At 35.8% G+C, this 22,973-nt stretch overlaps 2 long non-coding RNA genes across 2 annotated transcripts in view; one reads left to right on the forward strand and one right to left on the reverse strand.

Moving 5' to 3' along the window:
- LOC138064749 (uncharacterized) overlaps window positions 1–22,973 on the forward strand; it is a 120,876-nt gene that overhangs the window by 86,735 nt on the left and 11,168 nt on the right. The window lies entirely within an intron of this gene.
- The window catches only part of LOC138064748 (uncharacterized), a 43,844-nt gene continuing 23,966 nt past the window's right edge, over window positions 3,096–22,973 (reverse strand). The window contains exons 5-6 of the long non-coding RNA XR_011138004.1: window positions 4,106–4,223; window positions 3,096–3,561 (exon numbers count right to left, since the gene is read on the reverse strand). This is a non-coding gene — a long non-coding RNA (uncharacterized lncRNA). The remainder of the gene's footprint in view (window positions 3,562–4,105; window positions 4,224–22,973) is intronic.

Genomic DNA, 22,973 nt, shown 5'->3' on the forward strand with positions numbered 1-22,973 from the left:
GCCCCCACTTCCCTTGCTTTGCTGTTTCATCCCAGGAAAATCACATTCTTCCATTTGAAATAAAAGGATAATAATGTTTATCTGGATAATTGTTAACAAAGTGATTGACATGGGTATTGAACGGAAGACCATACGCATTGTTTGTGGAAACAACTTGAGCTGAATGTTTCTGTTTAGTAGGTAAGAACTGTAACAGATATATATCCTCTGTAATTCGGGGGCAGAGAAGCATATATAACACATCTTGACCATTATTTGAATGCATATGTAGAATTATGTATAAGTAGTACAGTGGTTGCCTTCCCTAAATTATTTTAATCTATTGATATCTGAAGATACACCAACATACAGCAGCACAAATCCATTGCAGTGGCAGGTCTATAAATGACTGTGAAAGTGAACCTATTTAAACTTATATATATTTAAAATTGTGGATGAATACTGGCTTTTTAATGATGATCAGTATATACTGTTATTTTGTCAGGCTGTTTCAAACCTGGCTTAATTCCAGTGCTAGAGCAGTGCAACTTCATTTATTTCAATTTCAGAGTATTTACTCATAATTTCTGGCTGATTTTTCTTTCACAGCTGTTTGCTACTTGTATAGCACCTCTAAAGCAATGAGTTTATGCTTGCTATGCATTGCTATAAGGCAGTAGAGAGTTAGGCCCTCTATATTTGGTACTCTGTTGAATTTTTTTCCAAATAGTCTATATAGACACATAAAATATCCGTAGCAAACTTTAAATGACTTGTAAATGTGGCACATTCTGATTATGTATGCTGTAGTTGTTTAATATATTTCCTGTGTTTAGTGTCTTTAAATTAATCCTTTCTCAGTTGAAATGATGTTTAATTGTTTCCCTTTTACTGAAAAATACTGATTTGTTCTCCATCTCATTGCATTTGTTTTAAACAACATATTCTACTAATGTTTTTGCTTTATCAAACTTTTTGGCAGTAGTTTGTAAACATAGGGCCAAATTCAACTCCTGTTGAAATTAGCGAGAGTTTTCCAGGTACCTCTATGGCAGCTGAATAATGTTCTTAGCATTAACTATTTTGTTCACTTCCTGTTTTAGAATATCTTTCCATGGAGCTGTCCCTGTGCCAAAGCAGACTGTCTCACATTAATGTTTTCTTTACTGGAAGATAACATTTAGCAATGAGGAAATAGTTCTTTTTTCTTTCTGCAGAAAAGAACTGAAGAGCTTAACTTCTTTTATGTAAGAACATATATTCCATTCCAATGCTAGCAGTAGAGTTTCTTCCGACATTTATGCTTTTTCCTCTTGAAAGTTTGATTTTATGAAAACTTTGGCTAATCATTTGGTTTTAAGGCTTTCATACTGAGTGGATCTGCAGATATTTTACTAAAGAAGAAGTTATGTTTACAAGCATAATTCAGACATAGTTTCTGATGTTAAAGCCTAAAACACTAAATGATGATGTCTAAAATTATATTTTGGGGTTTATGCAGTTAGTTTCTCAGATTTGAGTCTAATTTTTCCAAACAAGGAGAAACTCTACATTTCTGGAGTGTCCTGTGTGCTCTTAAGAAATGTTGTAAAATATAATTTCCATGAGAACAGTTTACCTAGGCAGAATAAATGGAGGATCAAATCAATAACAGAAATGGCAGCTGTCAGTGTTTAAAATACTAAGAGTACACGCATATGTGTTTTAGAAAGGGTTTTGTTTAAAGGAAGGAAAACTGAGCAGGAAAATATATTCCTTTAATTTTTTAAAATCACAGTCTACAGACAATATCTTCATCTGGTACAAAATGATGTAGCTTCATGACTGCTGTAGAACAATACTGATGTATATTGTCTGAGGATATGACCCACTGCTTCCAGACTTTAACACCCTAACAGTGTAAACCATACACAGCAGAACTGTGCAGGTGCCAAGGAAGAAAATACTTTGACCACTCCATTTTTCACTTAGCCATATTCATGCAGAGTAAGAGGTGAACTATAGGAAAGGAAAGGAAGGGCTAAGGAGCACTGAAGTACAAAGGCTTTCTATTGAAATGCTGCCCTTTATGGTAGAGGGTTATCTTCTACATAATATATCTACTCTTGATGCATGTTTACCAAGTACGAGGGGGACGAGTGCAGAAGGACTCATTTTGTATCTCAGTATTGTAAAGTATGTTCTTATATACATAAAGTAAGAACAATAGAAATACAGATTAAAGTGATCTTGCAGGACCTAGACATTCAGGGCTTGAAAGACTGTGTAGTGTTGTGGAACTGAAAGCTCAGCCTGACATGGTGAAGTCTGTCCCTAGAAGTAACTGAAATCCTAATCCCAGAAATATCAAGCCAATTATCCCACAGAGTGATGTTCTTCAGCTTTCAGTCAGTTATCCCAGGGTCATTGGTAGTAATTTAAAACAGTGTGCATCTGCCTGACAGTTCTGCATTTTCCTACAGTGTGTTATATGAGGTATCCTTGGGATACTTGCTGTGATACAGTATACCCACACTGTAGTCATGGTTTCCGTGGGTATTCTCCTCCTGATGTGCACAAGAGGATTGAGGACAACTGTGTTATTGCACCTTTTGCTGGTGATGTTACTGATTGAATAATTGCATGCAAACTCTTAGTTCCTCTCCGCCATTTCCCTAGTCATTTTGCAGCCCTTCTCCCCCATTACTATTTTGCATACCAGCTGAGTGATTTCTGATTGCCGATTAACTCCGGTGAAGCTTCTGAAACACAAGCAATTTGCTCAACTTTGAATGTCATGTATTCAGATTCCAAGTTATGATGATGATTGCACGTTTAGTTTAAAAGTATTTCGCACCCACTTTCATTGCTTATTCAAGTCCTATAAATAAGAAAATTTGAAATGCAGCTCTTTTCTACTGCTGTTGATTGACTGAACCCCCTGAGGCATAACTGCTTCCAAAGGGCTTAATGAGATGACAAATTGTTCAGCCTTAAGCTTATAGGAGACATGTTATGAACATCAGCAGTGGATGCATATTTAGGGGCTAGAGATGTGATAACATTTACCATCTGTACAAAGAAACAGTATAATTTATTGAAACAATGCAGGTAACGAGGCATTGCAGGTAGCTCTTCTCTTTCATTTCTCCCCTCTTAATGGTGATCACAAGATTTCACCTATCCATTGGGCCGACAGTAAGTCTGGCAAGCAAGCTCTGTGTCCTTTTCTGCGAAATCGCAGAAAGTGCAGATAGTGCTTAGCTCACTTCATGAACCCAGTACGATTTTTGTTTTGTGACTTACAAATCCGCTGCTTACATCCAGATAGAAGGTAATGTGGGAAGTCTCAAAAAGAGTCTGATCCTTTCTTTGCTTCCTTGAAGGCTGCATCCCCCAGAATAAGAATGCATGTTCTAGTGAGGGGCTTCTGATGTTTATTCCTCTACAGATTCTGCCAAGGAGTGTAAAATATGTGCTTCATGCTCCAGTGTCTCATTCTCCAGCGCCTCATTCTCCAGCACCTCATTCTCCACCCCCTCCAAATGAAGTTGACTCTTGACCAGGGATAGAAGCTTACTCTTCATAATATTCACTTTTATTCTGTTAATAAGAGACAGTGTTATTAGGGCCACTGTTTAAGAGAATATCCCACTCCATAAACTAGATAAAAAGCAGCAGTTATTTATGATCTCTAAGAAAGTAATCATCAGCTGAAAATGATTCCTAATTGTTGCCTGTGTGACCCAAATTCAGGCCAGCACTGGCCAACAGCAAGTATGCTATGAAACAAGGAGTCAAGATCGCTGCACCCAGATCTGTAGCACTGCATTCCCTTGGTAACACCACTTAAATATAAGCAACAGATTTGCTGATGGTTATTTTTCTTTCTTACTTGATTATAAAAATCAATTCTAAAGCTCAGTTTCATAAAGTGCTTAGATATAAGTCATGCTGTAGTGATTGCCCCATCACTACAGTGCAAGGGAGACATTAACAACATTAACTATCCTTGCTACTCCAAACCTATATTATTTTGTATGAGTTAAAGACAAAGAGCAAAACAGGGCATCAAGATGAACTAACACAGTAAACTCTAATACTGGAAAAGGAAGCTTCATGAAAGTCTTTAGATTATAGGACTTACTGGGTGTCATTTTCAGGCACGTATTCTTTAGAATTCCACTAGAGAGACTGGTAACATCCTTCAATTTATGACATCTTCCAGGGAAATTAATTCCTGCTCCCCTTTCTTGCTCCCCCACCTCCAAGAACGAGAATGAGAATTTTAAAGATAACATCTTGAAGAATGCTTTTTATGTACTACTTGAGCTTCTTTATAGTAGAAATGCTACTTCATGAGAAAGAGCTTCAATTCCATTTATAGAAGACACACTTTCTTAGGACAGCCAAGGCAGCAGAAATTTGACATAATTTTCTCTCAGCTTCATGTTTTCTCTCTCATACATTTTGTTAGGTTACAAATCCTGCAGGATAGTATTTTTGTCTTTAGAGAACTGCAATTGAAGGAAAAAAAAATCACTCCAAATTTTTTCAATGTAATATAGGTTATCTGAAAGCATTTCTGAAACCTAAATGTTGGGCTTACATTGACCTTTAATGATATTTTTTAATTTTCAATAAGCATTCATTTTACACAAGTGGAAAGTGCAGTCCTCTGCTATTCTAAAACTCCTGATCTGCAAAAAAAACATCATTTTGAAAATCCTTAGGAATCACTCACAAACTGCCGTGGGCCAAATGCTGCTCTCACTTACTCCTTTGTATACACACAACTGCTTCACTGAAAACCGCTTACACCACAGCAAATGGAAGAGGCTTACTTTGACCAAAGGCTCTACATCCAGTTTAAAATATTAAATAGTTGCATTTGCAGCTCAGTATTTATATTAATAAAACAAGGGTATGGATTATCTGAGAATAGAACAAATTCCTTTTACTTTTATGAACTAATATCAATAAGTGCAGCACTGAAGGAATTGATTCCTTCCAGAATTGACTGCAATTTCAGTCTCTGCCATGGCCTGTTTCACCTTTGTTGCACAATATAAACCGACCCCAACTGCATTTCTTCATCACTATTGGATTTGCTGACTCCATTCGTTTTGTCAGCATTTCTCATGTGTCCATCTGTTCTTGAAGAAAGTGTTTTTTTTCTCTGCCTGCATTATTTGGAGAAAGAAGTTCTGTCTAAAAATTGGTCTGTCTTGCCTGACTGTTTTTGTCACAATTTTCCTCATCCCTTTATAACCTCTCTTCTTCAGGGCCTGCCTGACAATTACAAGTCTTTTAACTGCCTGTGTTTTGCTGAACGTCCTGGTCAGCTGTGAGCACTTCTCCTTAGAGGGTTGCTAGAGTCAGTTTTCAGAGATTCAAGACTCTCTTCTCAGTACCTGTGCTGCTGCCACTACTCCATTCAAAAGGGTTGGAGAATGCTTTTTTTTTTTTTAACCTCCATCATACTCAGCAGTTTAACATCAAATTCTCCTGTGAAAGTTATGCAGATAACAATTACTGCGAAGAACAAAAGGGAGCTTTTCAAAGAAAAATATCAGAACTCAAACTCTTAAAAAAAATTTCCATTCACACAAGGACAAATATAAGAGAATTTCTATGTAATGCAAGAATAAATGCCAACTCCAGATCTTGAAACTAGTTCTAAAGTCATGGATATGACTTGAGATCTGTAAACAGTAAGGAAATGAAAATTACTTTTACAGGGAAAATGATTTGCTTCATCACATGACTCCAATGGCTGGGGACTGGGAACAATCTCATGTTTTGCAAAGCGTGAATGCTATGATAAGAATTTGTAACACTGCGTAAGAAATTCTATTTTAAACTAAGCTTAATTTGAAGATAATAAGAACAGCTACTGTGTGTCTACAAGGTAGCCAGAAAAAAAAAATAACTACAGTGCCTGCAAAGCAAAGGCATGTGCAAGGGCTTTTAAAAATCTTGTGGTGATCCCTTTTTCCTTGTCCGTGCTTACCTTCTTTTGTGTGTTTTACCCTGTACGCTGATGCAAACATTTCAGTTTTGCTTCCTATGATGTTTTGGAAGATCTGAACATGGTCAGCCCACTATCTGATATTTGCTGTTCCAACTAACGGACTAAATATATGCTCATGATCTTACATAGCATTTCTGAGCTAGCTTTTTTGTCTTGAGCTCTCATGAGACTTGGCTCACTGCAAGAATATTGGCTTTGTAGAAAGTCTAAACTCACCTTGGGCTTGGTATTTCTTCAAAAACCATCTGCCATGTCAGCAGGCAATAGAGTTTTACATTGTTTTTTTTTAAATGTTGCCTTGGAAGTTACTGTTTTGACTATTGTCTCTTCTTGTTTCCGTATTAATATCAATAATTAAATCCAGCTCTTTATTTATCATTTATATGGTTATAGGATATAACATGCTTACAATATCTTGTAAGAATATCCTTACAATACTTAGGACTCCCTTAAGCCAAGGGAACATCATCCCTATGCCTAAAAATGTATAATGTAAGAAAATATAAATCATATTCCTTGCTAGTGAAGTTGTGAAAGGGCTTTTTGAGATGAATAAAGCTGAAACAATAGAGTCCTGTGTCTTTTATTTTCTCTTTTGCCTTTATTGACTTAAGGGCCAAAATATCAAACACATTTTGATTAACTGTCTGCTATCTAGAAATGTAATTTCTTTAAACACTAGTGTATTTTCACCCCACTAACATTTTACACCCTGGCTTCTCAATTCAGTATATTTAACCTTGCAAAATGTTCTGCAGTGCAAGCTGTGATCGAAGCAAATGAAAACATGTTGTAAAAATAGCTGATTTAGTGAAGAAAATTGAGGGAAAATTTATTTTCAACTTCCTAGAATAGACTTTTGATGAATCACTATTTGTTCTGAATCATTTATGGAACTGGCTCAGTTTACTAATGACCTTAGCAATTGCTGCTATTGCAGATTTTAAGGTTATCTACTAATCTTTTGTACATTACTAGTACATGTTTGAGTATCACATATAGTTCAGTTACACTTAAACATTTGTGTTTTAATATATGCTCGTCAAAAGGAAGCAAAAGCATCACATTACTATTACAGCATCTTCTCAGCAGTATTTTGCCAAAGCTGCTTTATAATTTTTTTTGATGCATCTATCAATAACATAGCCTAATAGTTTTATAATGCTGTGAAAAATAAGAACAGTATGCAGGTATAATCCCTTTTACTTCTTGCCCTGCTACAGTCGACTTCTGTGATTCATGACTTACAGCCCCTGCTGCAGAACTGACCACAGAGAAGGGATGTTTCCATCTTTTGTAACCAGAGAGTAATGTCCTGGGCTCCAAAGGTGTTGCAGTAGAGCCTGCAGACTTTAGGTAGAAAAGGGCCAGAAAAACAGCCTATCGTAAATCATATGTGGAGTACCTAAATACTATAGTATCCAAAAATGATGACTACTTTTAAAAAGCTTGCCTTTTATTGACCCCATACATCAATAAAAGATTATTGTTTAGCACTGTGAGGTGTGACAGCTTAGCTTTATGAAGAATATTTTGATCTTCTGAATAGGATAGCATAAGATATGGAAATAATTATAATCAATATACAATCAATATAAACTACAGCTCTTACGACTATCCATTCTTTTCAATCTAATAGTCTGTATTTTTTTTTTTGGATGTATTCCAGAATTAGTTATTTGTTTAAAAGGTATTTTTCTTCCAGCTCTTTATCTTTTATTCTTAGGGTTTGGTGTTTATAACATTAATGTAGTCTCTCATATATTTTCATCTCTTATTTCAGTAGTAACAAATTTTCCTAAAGAACGAAGCTTTAATGTCTTTTAATGATGTATCATTTACAGAAGAGTGCTCTGGATGTAGCGTATCCACTTCTGGTTTAATTAGACTGCTGCTCTTCTATGTTCCTTTCATCTTTCAAAATATATCTTGCCATTCTCAGTTTCTACCTTGCATTTCTTCTATCTGATTTCTAATTTTCACTGGAGTTGAAGAGCTCGCCCACTTTTAACGTTCTTTGGCTTCAGAGAGCTTGTATACCAGTTCACAGAAAACAAATACTGATAACAAAAACACGTGATCAGTAAGCTCAGCTATTTGTTTTTCCATGGAACAAAAGAATAAAGAAACATGCATCAGAAATAAGGAGAGGTTCTTTACAATTAAGCATGTGAGAGAAAGAGTTTGAATTAATTGAATTATTTATCTGGTAGTCCGCTTGTATCTACGCTAACACAAACTTTATGATGTTTCACCAACCCTGGAGAGTAATCATATGCTACAACATTAATGAGTTTATCCACATTTTTCAATGGGCTTTGAACACAGTGTTTATACTAATCTTCCAAGTGTCTGTTGATCACAATCTTCATTTTCTTAAGAACATCCAGAGTCACTCTTTTCCCTCTCTTTCATGGTCAAGATGAAGCATCTGTTTCTGCTATCTTCATTATCATCATAAAGAATGAGAGTTTAAAAGCTAGAGGATTAGCAAAAGTGTGCAGCATGCACTGGAGCGATAAGCGTCTTGGAAAATTGGCAGCCCATTGGCAGGTTTTTCTGGGGTACATTTCATTTTCCCACTTTTTTTTTTTTTTGGCAGCAGTATTGTACAACTGATTAGTGAATGACAAATATATATTAAACTTTTTTTTGAAACTAAGAATTTTTATTCTATGTTCACTTCCAGGGAAAACATATATTTTTAAATAAAAAACAAGATTCTCCAAAGAAGTGGGGAGAACAAGTGATTTTTTGGTTCTGATTCTCCTAAATTTCAGTTCTCTGTTTTTCTAGAGGAAAAATTAGATCATGCGTGTTTCAAAGGTTGTTACCACTTCTTAAAGCATCGGTGTGGTTTCATTCCACAAATGGTGAAGAGATGATCAAAGGAGAGTTAATACTCTTTGAACAGTGGAGAATATAACTTTCTATTTTAATAGAGACATGATGCTCTCTGTTAATCAGTGTCTCATACTTGACTGAAGGCAATTTAAGCTTGTAAGTTTTTATGGCAGAATAAGCAAGATTTAACATCTTTAGAACTGTTTTTTTTATTTATTTTTAAATGGTTTGACAAATAATCTGAGATTAATTTTTCTCTCTCTTTTTTATCTTCATTATTAGCACTTAGCTCTAAATTACTAATGTAAAACTGGCAAAGTTTGACAGCTGTATTTGATCTTTGGCTAGTGACTTCTAATTGTTCAATTAATAAAGTCAAGATTTCATGAGGTTCTGTACAAATATACAGTAGGAGATTATTTAGGAATATACACTTTACAGGTAAAAATAAGGTAGTGAAAAAGTAGAAACAATCTCTGCTTCATATAAGAGAACTGAAGCAGAGATAATGATTTACATAGAGTTACTAAGGAAGTTTATAGCAGCCAGCAACAAAATGCAGCAACATCCTGAATCTCAGTGTACTCTTCTCCATAAGGGAATCCTTACAGAATCAGTCACAGCACATAGAAAGAAAACAAATGCCTGGAAAATGTTTTCAGAAAGAAAAATATCTCCCAACACTTTTTCTTACTTTCTATTCTCTGGAATCCTGGAATAAATTCTGCATGTAATTTCTATATTATTTAGCAACAATTAAAATTGTACTTAACCAATCTCTGGCCAGATTTTTTGTCTTTTTATGTACAGTTATAGACAAAATTTAATTGTTAAAATATTTTGTGAAACACTTCTACATTCTACTGTCCACATTCCGGATGATCCTTTCATAGCTGCAACATCACTGCAATTTGGTTTTGATGAAAGATGCACAGGATGATTGTTGCTTTCCAAATGCGTTCTGTTTCCAAGCCGCAGAACTATAAATGGCTACCTGTATTAAGGAGGTTGCTGTCTCCAAATTTCAATTTTAATGACAAAGCTGTCATACTATTTATTGCATATCCCTTCTTTAAGTTCATCTTTGAATTATTGATGACAGTGCTTTGCACAGCTTTTTAAAATCACTCAATAAAATAGTGGATTTTATGCAACAATTTAGTCTCATCAGTGCTATAAATTTTCAGTTGAACTGAGGTCAACATTTGGAAAAAAAAAAAAGGAAAAAAATCCCTAACCACACCTATATTGTTTCATCTGATTAAGTGAAAGTTAATGCTTGGAATCAGTGTTGTTTCTAAAGTGCTCATGAGTAGCTTGGAAATGAGAAGTATACTGTTTTCTCTTTTCTTAAATGTATTTCATATATTTTCTTAAATATTTGGAGGCCGACCCTCATTTCATTAGAGCTATGCCAATTTATACCAGCAAAGATATTGAACAACCTCTTAATGCATATGTCAAATTGTAGATTATTACTAGTTGTAAAATGTTGTTGATAACGGTAGAGGTGTAAGGTGCAAAGGAAGGCAGAAATTGTATTCAGCCAAGGGGCAAGAGTGACTTGAAATAAGCTGATAAGCAATATTAACTTGACATACACAAATAAGAAGAAATTGTTTTTCCAGTTGTGATATCTTTAAGCAAACCAGTTCTTGATCTTACAAGTGCATTTCTTTAAAAGTGCTGGGTGACAGGATGCTGGCTTGAGGCTGTACTGAGCCTCAAGTACACTATTCAGGGTGGAGTAGAGGCTAAAGGGAGTTTAGCTACCACCATTGGCACTGCCTGGTTCAGTGCAATGTGTTCATATATAGTAAATCATATATAGTATGTCACATGGGACTTTAAATACCCACACATCCTCTCCTGCATTCAGTATATTAAAAAAAATCTAGGAACTGTGTTTTTACCTCTTTTATACTGAGGAGAAATAAATTATTCTGATTAATTTTATATGATTTTAATTTTTTTTAGATTCTTTGATGATCTCTGTAAATATTATGAAACTAATGACCTTGTAGTAAAGAACTGAGGACTACATGTAAAATTCTTTGCCTGGTAAGACTATATTTGAAATCAATGGATGCTTTATTTATATGGAGAGTCTAGGACCGAACCTTTAGCATTTCCTTAGGACAAGATCATTGCTTAGAAGTATTTTATAAGCTTCTGATTTTCAATAAATGTAGAAATATATAGAAAACTGTAAATTTTCTGCTTTGTATCCTCTTGTGTCTACCTAAACAGTTTCTCCTAAAAACTTCAGTACAGTATTTTCTCAGTTTTTCCCCTTTAACTTTCCTTAAAATGAAATAGTATCAGAATAGCAAATTAAAAGGACCTAAGAGGAAGCTGAGTGATCTAGAAAATGTCCAAATGGGAACTATTTGTATACAGAGATAAAGGAAAAAAAAAAAAAGCAAATATTGCACAGCCTGGCATTAGATTAGTAAAATGATTCAGTGTTCTAATATGCAGAAGCTGTATTTACACAGGAACACAGAGTTTTGTCAAAAAAGTAATAAATACTTTGAAGAGAGGTTTTAATTCTGCTAATCACAGAGATTTAACTCTGCCAAGACTGAAGCCTTCCAAAGGAAGTGCTGAAGCTGTACTTCCATGCTGAAAATTCTGACACCTTTAGACTTTATTTACTTGTAACATTACATAGTGGTTTTTTATTTTAGATTTATATCATCTAACTAAAGCGCTATTGTGGTATTTAAGGATGATTTTGTTATTAAGGACAAATGAAGGACAAAGGGAGCAAGGAGAAGAGGTTTTACTAGGAATCTATTGTGGTAGCTTCTCACAAGCTTTGCAAAATAAAGGTAGAAATGTGTTTCTACACTTCACAATGCTACCATCCCTAGGGGACAAGAGCTTACATAAAGCGCTTACTTCAAAGGACTCTATGTACTCTAGAAAGCATTTCCCTCTTCTCACAATATGCCTCTGGAGTGTGTGCCTCTGTGTTTTCTTGTCACCCTTTCTTTTCCCTTTTGTCTGTTAGTTCTTTCTACTGTCACATCTGTCTTTAGCTTTCCTTTTTCTTCCTATTTGATTGTTTACGTTTCTTTAAAAGCTCACTACCTGAAATATGAAGACAGGGCACCCTGCTTACGAGAATATGGTGTTCTTAAATAACCGTCGTTGCTCTTACACATATAACTGTTGCAGTCCTCGCCTTTCGTACAGACAGACTAGAGCTGATAAGTGCACTATATGGTTATAACCCACAAATATGACTGGAATAAGCAGAAGAAGCTAATTAGTTCATCTTGAGTTGGGAAACAAAAATTTTGATTCTACTTATCTAAATCTTCACAAAATGCAAAATAACGGGCAGCCTTACTGGCACAGGGGCTTCAATCCATTGATTTCTTGTTAAAGGTTGTGAAATTAAAACTAATGGAAGTGCAGAAAGGCACAAAAGGAAACAGGTTATTATTTCATGAGTAGCTGTATACAGTGGAAAGTTTCACTGATTTCTGACCTACGGGAGATTCAGCAATGTACTACTGCAAATGTCAAAGTTCTGATGTAGCAGAAAAATCAATCTAAAAATCATGCCAAAACTATACAGCAAAAGTATCTGTCAGAACTTTTGTACAAAGTATAGGCCTGTCAGCTCAGAGCTTACAGCCAGTGGCATTTTAGGATTCATCTCGTGAATGACAAGACACTATAATCTCTCGAACAGTCTTGATAAGGAGCAGTACATATCAGAACTGTCCCAGCAGGAACTGATCATCAGGGACTGAACTATTAGTGAGGAAAAGCTTCAACCCTCTTACTTCCACTGCTGTGACAAAGAAGAGGCCTTGTGCCCTTTTGGGAGAACTGCTCAGAGCATCTCTGTTTGGCCAGTGGTTGGACCTGATGCCAGGAGAAACAGAGCTTTCTCTCCACTTGCTCACTGTAGGCATCACTAGGCAATCACCATGGACTTGGAGAAACAGTGCACTTTACTGAGCAAAAGTTGTCATTATAGGATGATGGATAATTTCTTGTATCCTTGTATTGATCCAACCTAATATTGACCAGTAAAGGTTATATTTATACTACCAGCACGCTAGTCACCACTCACCCACACTGCAGGTTTCTCTCCAGGTGAGCTAAATAGCTCCCTTGAGGGAGAAACTGACAACTGCATTTTGTGCCACCACATTCTTCACTTTGAATGGCTATAAGGAGAGGCAGATGCAGCTGTTGGCATGGCCCAGCCTTCTAGCAGGCCTTCAAGCCCCACTGCAGTGGAAGTCTTGACACCATCAGCAGCAGGAGATAGCTGCAATTTTGTGCTGTGAATAAAAGGCAGAGCCTGACTGGCAGTGGTGTGTGGCATGTGAACACGTCCTGCAGCCGCAGGATATGCATGATGCAAACAGACTTGGGGCAGAAGACACAGCTTGTCTGTCAAACCTCAAGGAACTACTGGAAGGGCATTATGTCACTGCTTGCTTCTGCCAAAATGCAAAATGATTTCTCCTACCTCTTGGGCCCTGAGATCTGAACACTGTAGGAGGTACCATGCAGAATATATTCCCAGGACCTACAGAAATTAGGAGGATACTCCACACTTAAGATTAAAATGGTTTTATCTGCAACTCCATCCTTAATCTCTTCATATTAGTTCAGCCAAAGTGCATACTCCTTTGGTCATCTGGGGAACTCTGGCCACGATCATTGTTAAATTACAATCAGTGTAATTTCATTGTAACTGATTCCTTTGCAATGTAACTATTAAAGAACAATGATTCCGAGTAGTTTCTTTAGTAAATAAAACTACCTCTGGCTTGATAACTTTTGACATATTGATAACACTCATTCAATGAAATCAAGAACGCTAAAAATAGTGGGTCTACGCAACTAGAATGAAATTGGAATTATCACCTCAGTCAAACTCATTAGATCAGCAGCAAATATGTCTGCAAACTAAAAGTAATCCAACTAAACCTTACCACCAGTTTATGTAATTTAGTTTGTTAATCTTAATTGCAATATATTAGTCTTAATTTTGGTTTCTTAATCCGTCATGTTAACTGAGCTCCCTCACACAATCAAGGATGCTACAGGGATCAAATAAATTAAAAATACTCCAGATACACAGAGGGCACATAAGCTGTTAATAATGAAAATATGGACCAACAAGGGAAACATACTGATGTAGTGTCTGCCTGAAAGCATATTGATTCTCCAGTACATTAATCCTCTACACTGTAGAATTAATGTCAAAGAATGAGTCACAGGACAAAATATAAGACATATTTTTCGCTGTTCTCCTTTATATTATTTTTAAAAAGTGATTCATGTATTTTTGATTTATTATATGTTAATTTAACATAGTTAGGTTCTAAGCTTGGAATCTGTTTCAGTGAATATTATATACCAACTAATCACAGATATATTTAGTATGGTACATTTACCAAACTATTTATATGTATGTATATATATAAATATAGACACATGTACATAAAAGACAGAAAAGCCAAAAAAGTCATCTAATGATAAAGAGATGTTTAAAACCTGCAGGCAAAAATAATTTGTTTGGAAGTAAACAGTGACAGACTTGTCTGCAAGATGAATTTGCATTAATGTAACTTGAATTAGCTTTTAAATAAGCACAAAAATAAAACACTGAGAAAGACTGTGTATGTCTTTTGAGTGCCTCTCCATTTGGTCTTCTTCCTTACTAAGTTAACTTAAATAAGAATGATTGTGTGACGTTATTGTGGGTTGCTCTTTGCAAAGATTTAATGAAAACTGCTTAGATTCACACCTTATATCATTGCCATACTTTAATGGGAAAAAAATTCCAGATTTCTGAATTGTCTTCAACTTGAAATAATGGGGGTGAGGGTTTTGTGGAAAAAATAATCATTATTGCTAAATGCAAATACTGAATTACTATTAAATTAAAAATACAAATACTAAAGATGTTAGAATATGCCAAAATTGATTTTGATAAATCTGGGGGTTCAAGTATTCTCCTCAAAATTTTAACAACTGTGTTACAGAGAACCTTCCTGATTATCAGCAGTAACTGGAAGATACTACTTCCTCCTTTCATTCCTGTGATAATAGCTGTCCATATGGGCCAGAGAGCTGAAATGGGAACCCCTTTAACATCTTTGGCATACTTTGGAGAGGCTGAGTGCTTGCTGAAGGATCTAGTGCTCCAGTTTCTAAATTCTCCATCCACCTGTGTGGGGAATAAATTCTTGTAATTCTCTTACCTGGAAACCTCACTGAAGATTAAATATGAAAAAAGCAAAAGATTAGCAACATTCAAATTGGACCACACTGTTGAAAAAGTTGTAGGAATAAATTGCTTTATCTGCTTTTGTAAAGTAAAATTGTAGAAATATTTTTCTTTCCCTCTCCTCCCCATTATCCACTGGACCTCCCATTGATCTACCATTGACCCTCACAATGCTGTATTCTGCATACGGCATGCCTGCGTACCTGCACTTTCTAGGGGGACTGCTTCCGCAGTAGAGTGTGCAGCTTGTGAATACTTATGGAGTCTATTTGCATATCAGTTTTCTCCCTGAAACTTGTTTTGTTTTAGTCAAATATTTTAACGGAGCAGACTGGCAAGACTAAAGTTGCATTTTCACGGGTGGCTCAGCTAATCCTATGGCTCTCCACAGCTCAAAGGCAGAAGTCTTGCTCTCTTGTAGCCCTCAGCCACTGCTCCTAGCTGCAGTCATTCTCGCTTCCTCATCTTGGATGCTTCTGGGAGCTCACTGAATGCATTACCTTAACTCAGGATAACTGGTGGGAGTGCAGGGGAAGGAGTGGGACTTGTCCATTGCAGCAGTGAGATGATGTTAGATCTGCTCACCCTGCCTTTTCAGTCTAAACTGTCCACTGTCGGAAAATGAAAACATCTCAGATTAGGTGCTAACTTCTGCACTTGATTGACCCACTCACAAGAAGGAGTGAAAGATTCCTTCCACTCTTTAGTAACCAAAGTTCAGATTTCATTAGCGGCGACAGAGAGCCCTGAGGAAAAGCTGCACACGTCGGCTTTTTAGATTTTCCACAGGCCTTCCTCAAATACTGACATTGCTTAATACTTCTTCCTGTAAGTTTTCCTTTCTGTCTCTTCAGAGCTTTTGCTTATCTGAAAGACCTATTGAGCCTTTTAAGCTGCTGAGCTTTACAGTCCTCAGCCAGCTACTCTGACTGTGAGAACGAGTCAAAAGAACAGCTGTTAACATAGTGTGAATATATACAAGATTACATACAAATAAGTGTGCTGATTCTATAAACCATGTAGAGTAATATTAAAAAAGTGATTCTGATGTACATTAATTGACCTGGGCTGCAGAAATCACGTAAATAAGATTTCTCCAGAATTTCTCCAAGATTTTTTTTGAAAATGTATGTTGAGCTGCAAATCAGAGAAGCAGTGCTTCATACTGATATTATACATTATATATTACCTTTGTATTTAATAGATGTAAAGCTATCAGATTAAATAATCACGTCAGTTTAGGATTTAATTACAAGTTAGCAATAGCTATAATATTTAAAAAAAAAGAAAATTCCACTAAAAAATTGAATTATAGCCTTTTTAAGTTATTTATTCTACTGGTATCCTATTGCTTAGTTAGCGTATAGATAATATCAATCAGTATATTTTGAATACATGATAGTGAAGACTGTAAAATTAAACAGATAATACAGAATGAGAGTAAAAAATAAGATTATTATATTATTTAGAAAATATTTTTCACTAGTTAAATCCCATGGAGTGCAAGTGTCTAAATGACTTTTAAAATTGTTTAATAATGTAGACACAATTAAAAAATCCATCACATCTTCCATGCTGCATATATCCAATTTAAAACCTTGAGAAAATTTTCTAATGGCAATTAAATTGCTGAAATGTAATGGACTTAATATTTGGCTGGTGAATTTTACCCTAGCTAGTATTTCTTACTATATCATGTGACAAATATTTTAGTGTTAGCTGATGCCAAGGGTCTTGTTACCTAGAATTTTGAGAGAATTAGGATCCGTTGTGGTACTTCTGCCATTCAAAGAGACGCTGCTCCATCATAGGAGGTGAAATTTGACCAGAATAAAGACAAAAATAGGAGCACTTACAAATTCAATAATTAAGAAATTCTGTGACAGTTCAGGTAAAGATAGACAAGCTAGGTCAAGGGGAAGTATTTGAAGTTGACAGACAAACAAATGAAACATTTATGTTGGAACAATGATGGGAAAAATCTGGCATGGAACTTTGTCATGAATCATGACCATATGAGACCTACTATTTCAAGAGGCCTCAAAAACATTATTTATCCTCCACTGGCAGCATTTTGCTTGTACTCAGCCTGTCCGCTTTGGAACTTGGGCCTGACATCAACAACAGGCTTGGAAAAGATAAATCCTAATTATTTTCATATTGTTATTGGATAATGCCAAAGTGAAAGTTAAACGTGGCCTGTCAAAAGCATCTGAAAGTCCTATTCAGTCATAAGGAGAACACAATATTCCCCATTGAAGCCACATAAAGGTTTAAACATGATTATATCAGAAACATCAATATATATCAGTAGATTTGCAATCTACTTTTTTGTTCTTGGTTTTTGATTTTTGTTTTTTTCCCCCTAATCTTCGTATTCCAACTGAAGTTTCAGTATTTTGGCTTTTGTCTCAATTGAGAATTGAACTGAACTGCAAAAATAGTTAGAATAGTCTAATGGAATATCATCCTGCTGATAATATCTTTTTTAGTGAGGTCAGTTTAAACTGAATATTTTCAATTCTGAAATAAAGAAATCAAAGTAGACATAAAGCAATTCGTATAAACTCAAAGCTAGAATAATTCGTCTGGCTAAATGTGTGGATGTCTACATCTGAGCAAAGCTCAGTACTCTTTCCTAAAATGGCACAATCTTCTCAACTTTCTTCATAGCAGTCCCTCTGTTAACACTTCATTCAAAAGCCACATTTCCCTTCTTTCTGCAAGGAGCTTGCTCTGAGTTACAGAAGTCCATATGTCTCCAGTGCTTAACAGATTCTGCTGTTAGGAGTAACCTGTTAGCCAGGTTCTTTGGTTCCTCCCTTTTGGAAAGTTCACTTCTGTCATAATCTTGACTGCAGAGAAAATTCAGTGCCTTAGTCAAATTCTTTCAATATATTTTTGAGCTGTATTACTTGCCACTCACTCTTTAGCTCAGAATTAAGCAAATTCATTAGTATCTTGTCAATCAGGGTCTTAAGGTTTAAAACTAATAAGCTATTTAAAAAGGCATCATTCTATTTTTCATAGAGACTTGCAGGAAAAAAAAAAAGACAAAGCCTAAAGCTCACAGATTTAAATCACTCCAGCCTCCTCCTCCCCCCACAAATGGGGTCCTAGACTGCTCTGAGTTTTTTTTTTTTTTGGTAGCAAATGTCCACTGCTGCCCTGATTTAATAATAGATGACTAGAAATACATTTCCTAGGACGAGTGCTTCACAGATTTTCCCAATATCCAGTTGTCAGTGCTAAATAAAATGAATCACATAAGTTAATGATACTCCATAGGTTTCTTTGATTTATAGAATTTTTCTCTCTTACCTTTAAATGAACAGTGACGCATTTTTCTATGGCTAGTCACAAATCTTTGTAACTCTGTATACATATTACTATGTATAGTAGTAACTATGACTCATTATGGAAACTACTCTTAGTTGCTAGCTGGGCTTTGTATCCAAGATTACACCTTCTCGTGGGCCTGCTGTAGTTGTGCTTATATCTTGGGGGTCTGTTCAGTTGTACAGGATGCCAGTACTAAATCCTGTAACGAACTGTGTCCTTTCTTGGCTGCAGAAGCTGAGAGTGGGCAGTATGTAACGACCCAATCTGGCCGAGATAGCGGACATGAATGTGTACTATGAAAATAAAACTTATACATACTCAAATGTAGCTGTCAAGAAAGTATATAGAAACAACAGAATAAGATTTGAAAAACATCAGAGATCAAATTTTTTGTTTTCTGTCTCGGTGCTAAGAGAAAATGGTGTTCTGCTAGTTACACCCTGTTGACACTCTTGAGCCTCACAAAGACCATAGAAAATTGATAATGTATATAGCCAAACTTTTTGGCCAGTGACCCTTACTCTCTTTTGATGATGATAAACATCTAATAATATGATAAACATTTGATATGATAAATCTGATAAACATTTGATATGCTAAACATCTTGGCAGTTACTGAAATAAGCGCTAATGCTGGCTGCACTGAGAACAGGAATGGATCAGGTTTTTTGTTCTTTTTCTGAGGGTGTCACAGAGGGACTGGCACGAGGTTGGACAGGTCACCTTTAATATCCTGGAATAGGTTTCCCAGGGTGTTCATTAATTAGAACAAACTTATAGTTCCTTTCTGGGTTCTACCAGGTACCCTGGCCAAATTAATCAATGAGTCTCGAGCCTGGCTGAGCAAACATTACCTTTCTGATAGTAGCGCCCAGTTAATAGCATTGCTAGGCCAGACCAAGTCATGATAATAGCTCTTCCGGATGCCATCCAGAGCCAATGTCTAATGGCAGAAAAATAAGGGGCTTGTGATGGTGCTACCTATCACATGACTTATCACAACTCCAGGACTGCATGGAAATGGCTGGTCCACCATGGCTGATCAGAAATTGAGTTAATGGTTTGATAAAGTCTTTCTCTCATATCAGATAGTATCATCTAATATTTTAGATATTTTTGGTCTCCCCTGGCCATTCTTAATACAGTCCGAATGATGCTGGAAAAACTGATAGTCTGATCCTGCTGTGGAACGTTCTGAGCCAGAGCATCAACATCGTCTCTGTATGTTGTATTAATGCCACCAAGGATATTCTTTTTCCTCCATTTTCCTCCTGAAAGATGCTGTCCTATAACCCCCAGATAATATTTTGTTTTTATTTTTGTGAGAAATAAAATCCAATCTGCATTCTGAAGTAGCAGGCAGCAGCTTGCAAATATTATAATTCCTTTTTTATTTACAGATGCTGCAGGTAATAGGTACTTCAGGTTTAGTAAAGTGCATGATTGCTTTTTAAACTGAACATTTCTTCATAATAATGCATTGTAAATAATTTGTTGTACTGTAAAACATCACAACTCTCTCACAAGCCTCTAAAGTCCTTAAAAGCACTTACTCTTATTTGGCTTTTAAAAACTAGCTATTAATATTTACATTTGTGACTGTGCACAAATACATAAAATCATTGTAAAAGCCAGAGGTTTAAATGCCTGCCCTTCCATTCACCAGGTCAGAAAGAACTTTTAGATCTGTCTCAGAGGATTTCTTGCTATTACAAATATGAAACTAGGATGTTAAAATGAAAAAGAACCAAATTTAATAATAATAATAAAAAATACTTGCAAGGGACAGTGCTCAGCTTGATGGCTCCAGAGAGTGGAAGGAGATTATGTTAAAGCATAAATGGAGTTTTAACATTTTTAAATCCAGAAGGTCTAATCTAATCTAATCCTTTTCAATCCAATTTTTTTAATGCAGCCTAGACATCAGATTAAAGCTTGCACTTTTCTTTTTTAGGCCATTGAAAACAGAATCAGCATCTGTGCTACCTTTCCAATACTCAACATTTCAAAAGGATTTTTAAATGAATCAGAAATATAATTATGAAAAATAAAAAAGGAAAAGATATAAATTGGATACCAAGTATCTTATTTCTACTTTATGGAGCAATTATAATTCCATTTAGTAAACATACCTTTTCTATTAAATGATCTCCCCCAACCCCCCCCCAAAGACTGTTCCTGGGTTCACACAACACCTTAAATGCAATGGTTTCAAAGGAAGAGGTTTTTTTGCAGTAATACAATTCCTCTACATGATTTTATGCCAATGGCTCTGTAAAATCAATAATTTAAATTTAACTGCTAATTTTTCTAAAAATGATGTTAGTGAAATTTATTAATAAAAAAAGAGAAAGCTTTGCTTTCTTTCCTTTTTTCTGATTTATAGATGCTGCTGCATTATTATACATTTGCAGTCTCAGATGAATCTCAGGTGCTTGCACAGCATGGAGTAAGATACTCTAAATTACCATGACCCGTAGTAGATATAGTATCTCTTCTGCCAGGACACAGATTTTCAAGCCCTAGTTTGCCAGCTGTCCCAGTCACGTGGTAACATACTCCTAGCTGATATAACAAATCTATCTCATTGAGTCAGATTTCTTTTAACAGATTTGTGTCTTCAGAACAAATCTACAAGATTCTATCCAAACTTTTGAATTAAATTAGCGACTTCTCAGGGAAAAAAGTTAAAACACTGCTAGAAAAATGACTGTTGTGTATATTAGAATATCATTTCTAAAACACTCAGGCTTGGCTCTGTTCCTGCTAAAGTAAATGACAAAAATCACAATGAGATTGTCTTTATTAGGCAGACAATTAAGTTAGTGCTGAATATTTTGAAAATCCCACCTATATAGGCTAGAGTTTTCCAACCATTTTGAGATTTATGGACTCCCTCAAAGATTCCTAGCGGCATGGCAGAACCCTATAGAAAAGCTATGCATGGATGCATGAACTGATTTTTCTTCTAGACCTTCAGCAGAATTGCTAGAAATAATCTAGGGGCTCCTTTTGCAGTTCAAAGAATCAGCTGAATAGAATTCCACTAAATGGAGTCCAGGAGTCCATTGAAAACATACAGAAAACCTCTAGACTATTTGTTATCTTAATGGCAGCATTTTCATTTTATTGCAGATATCTCAGACTACTTTTCTTTAAATTAGCTTTGGTGGACAGAATCATGGAAATGTTTTGTATTATTCTGAATTAATAGTCGATTGTAAAGAATGGACACAGATGTGGACTCTAAGTATAGATAAAGAGATATGAATAAACATGTTCACAACTGCTTATGCCATTTGAACATATACATGATTAGCTTTACACTTTAATGATGTTGACAAAATAAACAAAATAATAATAAGTAGCACCGTCTGGTATATTGTAAAGCATTATTTTTTTCAAAGACCCTCAAATTTGACTGCTTAGAATGGTGTGCTGGACCCAAGCACCTATTTTTATGCCAGCATTTAAGATAATGATGAGTCATTAAAACTGCTTTCTTCCCAGGCCATGAGTCTCTATAAACTCCTGCGTCAGCCTGCAAAGAACCTTCAGTGCCTAACGCTGAAGCTACTCAGGACCAATCTGATGGCTAACCAAAAGACTGCCTAATTCAGGATCCATTTACCCTTTCTACTCTTTGTATAACACTGTAATTAATTGGTTTAGGACCCATATAGGCAATATAAAAGACAAAAGAGGGCTGAGTGTTTATAAATGCATATGCAGCAATTAATCACGATATATCATATTTCTCATCCCTTTTTCATGCATAAAGAGGACTGCAGATGAGCAGGATTCAATCCATGCTTATTGACTGAGAGAAAAGCTCTAATGTCACTTCCACATTTTCACTTGATGATGTTAAATGTAGTTTTAAGGTTGCTTCATATAGGACCGTTTTCTGTTTTCTCCCTGTGAAAGATGTGCACCGATATCATAGACAGAAGAAGCAGTTTAGCATCCAGCTGTTGAAGTCCTTGACACTAACTTATTCTAACACAGATATTTCTGGGCACATGAGGACACTTATAACAAATGGTTCTTTTAAACCTTCTGATTTTTCAGGCCAAAATACGTGTGCCATTAATGCATTTCTACAGTGAATGCCAAAATGTCAATGTGTCCTGTGCAGTTTGTTTAGTGACAGATAAGAAAAGCAGGGGGCCTTGATATCATTCAATATTATGACTGATTTTCTCACGTTAGCAGCCAGTGCTGACACTATGCTGTTCTTTTGGAGGTGTTGTTTTGATGGATGCTACCAAGTAACACCAGGGAGGGAGAGAAAGGGCGAGGAGGGGGGAAGAAGGAATAGTAGCAGTGCTGAAATAAATGGTATCTAAATCCTAAGAGAAGCCAACTCCTTGGAAGGATTTTGGCAAGAGGCCTTTTGTGGTTTCTTTTTATTTTCTTTTTCTTTTTTCTTTCTCCTCCTCCTTTCATATGCTTTCCAATTAGTTTAACATGTACTTAACAGGTAGACACATTTAAAGAAATAGCTCACTGCTGCTAAGAGTATCA

This window comes from Struthio camelus, chromosome Z (genome assembly GCF_040807025.1).
Source record: "Struthio camelus isolate bStrCam1 chromosome Z, bStrCam1.hap1, whole genome shotgun sequence".
Taxonomy (NCBI): Eukaryota; Metazoa; Chordata; class Aves; order Struthioniformes; family Struthionidae; genus Struthio; species Struthio camelus.